This window comes from Triticum dicoccoides, chromosome 2B (assembly GCF_002162155.2).
Source record: "Triticum dicoccoides isolate Atlit2015 ecotype Zavitan chromosome 2B, WEW_v2.0, whole genome shotgun sequence".
In the NCBI taxonomy this organism is placed as follows: domain Eukaryota; kingdom Viridiplantae; phylum Streptophyta; class Magnoliopsida; order Poales; family Poaceae; genus Triticum; species Triticum dicoccoides.
In genome coordinates, this window is record NC_041383.1 from 67340083 (window position 1) to 67346930 (window position 6848).

Genomic DNA, 6848 nt, shown 5'->3' on the forward strand with positions numbered 1-6848 from the left:
GGCCCCCCCTTTCCTTCTTCCCTCCCCTCTCTTCCTTCCCTCTCCTACTCCTAATAGGAAAGGGGGGCCAAACCTACTTGGAGTAGGATTGCCCCCCCTAGGGCGCGCCTCTCCCCTTGGTCGGCCCCCTCCTCCTCTCCCCCTTTATATACGGGGGAGGGGGCACCCCTAGGACACACAAGTTGATCTACGAATCATTCCTTAGCCGTGTGCGGTGCCCCCCTCCACCATATTCCACCTCGGTCATATCGTCGCGGAGTTTAGGCGAAGCCCTGCGTCGGAAGACTATCATCATCGTCACCACGCCGTCGTGCTGACGAAACTCATCCCCGACGCTTTGCTGGATTGGAGCTCGAGGAACGTCATCGAGCTGAACGTGTGCTGAACATGGAGGTGCCGTACGTTCGGTGCTTGGATCGGTCGGATCGTGAAGACGTACGACTACATCAACCGCGTTGTCATAACGCTTCCGCTTACGGTCTACGAGGGTACGTGGACAACACTCTCCCCTCTCGTTGCTATACCATCACCATGATCTTGCGTGTGCGTAGGAATTTTTTTGAAATTACTACGTTCCCCAACAGTGGTATTAGAGCCAGGTTTTATGTGTTGATGTTATATGCACGAGTAGAACACAAGTGAGTTGTGGGCGATACAAGTCATACTGCTTACCAGCATGTCATACTTTGGTTCAGCGGTATTGTTGGATGAAGCGGCCCGGACCGACATTACGCGTACGCTTACACGAGACTGGTTTTACCGCCGTGCTTTGCACACAGGTGACTAGCGGGTGTCTGTTTCTCCAACTTTAGTTGAACCGCGTGTGGCTACGCCTGGTCCTTGCGAAGGTTAAAACAGCACTAACTTGACAAACTATCGTTGTGGTTTTGATGCGTAGGTAAGAACGGTTCTTGCTTAGCCCGTAGCAGCCACGTAAAACTTGCAACAACAAAGTAGAGGACGTCTAACTTGTTTTTGCAGGACATATTGTGATGTGATATGGTCAAGACGTGATGCTATATTTTATTGTATGAGATGATCATGTTTTGTAACCAAAGTTATCGGCAACTAGCAGGAGCCATATGGTTGTCGCTTTATTGTATGAAATGCAAACGCCCTGTAATTGATTTACTTTATCACTAAGCGGTAGCAATAGTCGTAGAAGCAATAGATGGCGTAAACGACAATGATGCTACGATGGAGATCAAGGTGTCGCGCCGGTGACGATGGTGATCACGATGGTGCTTCGGAGATGAAGATCACAAGCACAAGATGATGATGGCCATATCATATCACTTATATTAATTGCATGTGATGTTTATCCTTTATGCATCTTATCTTGCTTTGATTGACGGTAGCATTTTAAGATGATCTCTCACTAATTATCAAGAAGTGTTCTCCCTGAGTATGCACCGTTGCGAAAGTTCTTCGTGCTGAGACACCACGTGATGATCGGGTGTGATAGGCTCTACGTTCAAATACAACGGGTGCAAAACAGTTGCACACGCGGAATACTCAGGTTAAACTTGAGGAGCCTAGCATATACAGATATGGCCTCGGAACACGGAGACCGAAAGGTCGAGCGTGAATCATATAGTAGATATGATCAACATAGTGATGTTCACCATTGAAAACTACTCCATCTCACGTGATGATCGGACATGGTTTAGTTGATTTGGATCACGTAATCACTTAGATGACTAGAGAGATGTCTGTCTAAGTGGGAGTTCTTAAGTAATATGATTAATTGAACTTAAATTTATCATGAACTTAGTTATGGTAGTATTTTGCAAATTATGTTGTAGATCAATAGCTTGCATTGTTGCTTTCATATGTTTATTTTGATATGTTCCTAGAGAAAATTGTGTTGAAAGATGTTGGTAGCAATGATGCGGATTGGATCCGTGATCTGAGGTTTATCCTCATTGCTGCACAGAAGAATTATGTCCTTAATGCACCACTAGGTGACAGACCTATTGCAGGAGCAGATGCAGATGTTATGAACGTTTGGCTAGCTCAAAATGATGACTTCTTGATAGTTTAGTGCACCATGCTTAACGGCTTAGAATCGGGACTTCAAAGACGTTTTGAACGTCATGGACCATATGAGATGTTCCAGGAGTAGAAGTTAATATTTCAAGCAAATACCCGAGTTGAGAGATATGAAGTCTCCAACAAGTTCTATGGCTAAAAGATGGAGGAGAATCGCTCAACTAGTGAGCATGTGCTCAGTTGTCTGGGTACTACAATCGCTTGAATCAAGTGGGAGTTAATCTTCCAGATAAGATAGTGATTGACAGAGTTCTCTAGTCACCATCACCAAGTTAGTAGAACTTTGTGATGAACTACAGTATGCAAGGGATGACCAAAACGATTCCTGAGCTCTTCGTGATGTTGAAATCGACGAAGGTAGAAATCAAGAAAGAGCATCAAGTGTTGATGGTTGACAAGATCACTAGTTTCAAGAAAAGGGCAAAGGGAAAGAAAGGGAAACTTCAAGTAGAATGACAAGCAAGTTGTCACTCCCGCGAAGAAGCCCAAAGCTGGACCAAAGCCTGAAACTGAATGATTATACTGCAAAGGAAATGGTCACTGGAAGTGGAAATGCCCTGAATATTTGGTGGATAAGAAGGATGGCAAAGTGAACAAGGGTATATTTGATATACAGGTTATTGATGTGTACCTTACTAGTGTTTATAGTAGCCCCTGAGTATTTGATACTTGTTCGGTTGCTAAATATTAGTAACTCGAAACAGGAGTTACAGAATAAACAGAGACTAGTTGAGGGTGAAGTGACGATGTGTGTTGGAAGTGGTTCCAAGATTGATATGATCATCATCACACACTCCCTATACTTTCGGGATTAGTGTTAAACCTAAATAAATGTTATTTGGCGTTTGCGTTGAGCATGAATATGATTTGATCATGTTTATTGCGATACGGTTATTCATTTAAAGTCAAAGAATAATTGTTGTTCTATTTACATGAATAAAACCTTCGATGGTCATACACCCAATGAAAATAGTTTGTTGGATCTCGATCGTAGTAATACACATATTCATAATATTGATGCCAAAAGATGCAAAGTTGATAATGATAGTGCAACTTATTTGTGGCACTGCCGTTTGGGTCATATCGGTGTAAAGCGCATGAAGAAACTCCATAAAGATGGATTTTTGGAATCTCTTGGTTATGAATCATTTGATGCTTGCGAACCGTGCCTTTTGGGCAAGATGACTAAAACTCCGTTCTCTGGAACAATGGAACGAGCTAGTGACTTATTGGAAATAATACATACCGATGTATGCGGTCCAATGAGTGTTGATGCTCATGGCGGGTATCATTATTTTCTGACCTTCACAAGATGATTTGAGCAGATATGAGTATATCTACTTAATGAAGCACAAGTCTGAAACATTTGAAAGGTTCAAATAATTTCAGAGTGAAGTGGAGAATCATCATAACAAGAAAATAAAGTTTCTGCAATTTGATCGTGGAGACAAATATTTGAGTTACGAGTTTGGTATTCAATTAAAACAATGTGGAATAGTTTCACAAACTCATGCCACCTGGAACACCACAGCGTAACGGTGTGTCCGAACATCGTAACCGCACTTTATTGGATATGGTGCGATCTATGATGTCTCTTATCGGTTTACCACTATCATTTTGGGGTTATGCATTAGAGACAGCTGCATTCACTTTAAATAGGGCACCATCAAAATCCGTTGAGACGACGCCTTATGAACTGTGGTTTGGCGAGAAACCAAAGTTGTCGTTTCTTAAAGTTTGGGGCTGCGATGCTTATGTGAAAAAGTTTTCACCTGATAAACTCGAACCCAAATCGGAGAAGTGCGTCTTCATAGAATACCCAAAGGTAACTATTGGGTACACCTTCTATCACAGATCCGAAAGCAAGATTCGCTGCTAAGATGGATCCTTTCTAGAGAAGGAGTTTCTCTCGAAAGAAGTGAGTGGGAGGAAAGTATAACTTGATAAGGTAATTGTACCTTCTCCCTTATTGGAAAGTAGTTCATCACAGAAATCAGTTCCTGTGATTCCTACACCAATTAGTGAGGAAGCTAATGATGATGATCATGAAGCTTTAGATCAAGTTACTACCGAACCTCGTAGGTCTTCCAGAATAAGATCCGCACCAAAGTTGTATGGTAATCCTGTTCTAGGAGTCATGTTACTAGACCATGATGAACCTACAAACTATGAGGAAGCGATGATGAGCCCAGATTCCGCGAAATGGCTTGAGGCCATAAAATCTGAGATATGATCCATGTATGAGAACAAAGTATGGACTTTGATTGACTTGCTCGATGATCAGCAAGCCATGTTAAATAAATGGATCTTCAAGAGGAAGAAGGACACTGATAGCAGTGTTACTATCTACTAAGCTCGACTTGTTGTGAAAGGTTTTTCGACAAGTTCAAGGTGTTGAATACAACGAGATTTTCTCAACTGTAGCGATGCTTAAGTCTGTCTGAATCATGTTAGCAATTGCCACATTTTATGAAATCTGGCAAATGGATGTCAAAACTGCATTCCTTAATGGTTTTCTTAAAGAAGAGTTTTATATGATGCAACCAGAAGGTTTTGTCAATCCTAACGGTGCTAACAAAATGTGCAAGCTCCAACGATCCATCAATGGACTAGTGCAAGCATCTCGGAGTTGGAATATACGCTTTGATGAGTTGATCAAAGCATGTGGTTTTATACAGACTTTTGGAAAGGCCTGTATTTATAATAAAGTGAGTGGGAGCACTACCGCCTTTCTGATAAATATATGTGAGTAACATATTGTTGATCAGAAATGATGTAGAATTTTTCTGGAAAGCATAAAGGAGTATTTGAAAGGAGTTCTTTTAAAAGAAAGACCTCAGTAAAGCTACTTACATATTGAGCATCAAGATCTATTGAGATAGATCAAGACGCTTGATAAGTTTTTCAATAAGTACATACATTGTCAAGATTTTGAAATAGTTCAAAATGGAACAGTCAAAGAAAGAGTTCTTGCCTGTGTTGCAAAGGTGTGAAATTGAGTAAGACTCAAATTCCGACCACGGCAGAAAATAGAAAAGAAGAATGAAAGTCATTCCCTATGCCTCAGTCATAGGTTCTATAAAGTATGCTATGCTGTATAACAGACCCATTGTATACCTTGCTCTGAGTTTGGCAAAGGAGTACAATTTTGATCTAATGGTAGATCACTGGACAGCGGTCAAGAATATCCTTAGTGAGGACTAAGGAGATGTTTCTCGATTATGGAGGTGATAAAAGAGTTCGTCGTAAAAGTTACATCGATGCAAACTTTTACACTGATCCAGGTGACTCTAAGTCTCAATCTGGATACATATTGAAAGTGGGAGCAATTAGCTAGAGTAGCTCCATGCAAAGCATTGTAGACATAGAATATTTGCAAAATACATACGACTCTGTAATATGACAGACCCGGTGACTAAACTTCTCTCACGAGCAAAACATGATCATACCTTAGTACTCTTTGGGTGTTAATCACATAGCGATGTGAACTAGATTATTGACTCTAGTAAACCCTTTGGGTGTTGATCACATGACGATGTGAACTATGGGTATTAATCACATACAAATGTGAATATTGGTGTTAAATCACATGATGATGTGAACTAGATTAATGACTCTAGTGCAAGTGGGAGACTGAAGGAAATATGCCCTAGAGGCAATAATAAATTTATTATTTATTTCCTCATAACATGATAAATGTTTATTATTCATGCTAGAATTGTATTAACCGGAAACATGATACATGTGTGAATACATAGACAAACATATAGTCACTAGTATGCCTCTACTTGACTAGCTCATTAATCAAAGATGGTTATGTTTCCTAACCATAGACATGTGTTGTCATTTGATTAACGGGATCACATCATTAGGAGAATGATGTGATTGACATGACCCATTCCGTTCGCCTAGCACTTGATCGTTTAGTATATTGCTATTGCTTTCTTCATGACTTATACATGTTCCTGTAACTATGAGATTATGCAACTCCCGTTTACCGGAGGAACACTTTGGGTGCTACCAAACATCACAACGTAACTGGGTGATTATAAAGGAGTACTACAGGTGTCTCCAAAGGTACATGTTGAGTTGGCATAATTCGATATTAGGTTTTGTCACTCCGATTGTCGGAGAGGTATCTCTGGGCCCTCTCGGTAATACACATCACTTAAGCCTTGCAAGCATTGTAACTAATGAGCTAGTTATGAAATGATGTATTACGGAACGAGTAAAGAGACTTGCCGGTAACGAGATTGAACTAGGTATTGGATACCGACGATCGAATCTCGGGCAAGTAACATACCGATGACAAAGGGAACGACGTATGTTGTTATGCGGTTTGACCGATAAAGATCTTCGTAGAATATGTAGGAACCAATATGGACATCCAGGTTCTGCTATTGGTTATTGACCGAGAATAGTTCTAGGTCATGTCTACATAGTTCTCAAACCCATAGGGTCCGCACGCTTAACGTTACGATGACAGTTTTATTATGAGTTTATAAGTTTTGATGTACCGAAGTTTGTTTGGAGTCCCGGATGTGATCACAGACATGACGAGGAGTCTCGAAATGGTCGAGACATAAAGATTGATATATTGGACGGATATATTTGGATACCGGAAAGGTTCCGGATGAGATTGGGAATATACCGGAGCTCCGGGAGGTTACCGGAACCCCCCGGTAAGTATATGGGCCTTATTGGGCCTTAGTGGAAAGGAAGGAGAAGGGGCAAAGGAGGGGGCGCCCCCCGCCCCCAAGCCCAATCCGAATTGGGAGGGGGGCCGCCCCCCCCCC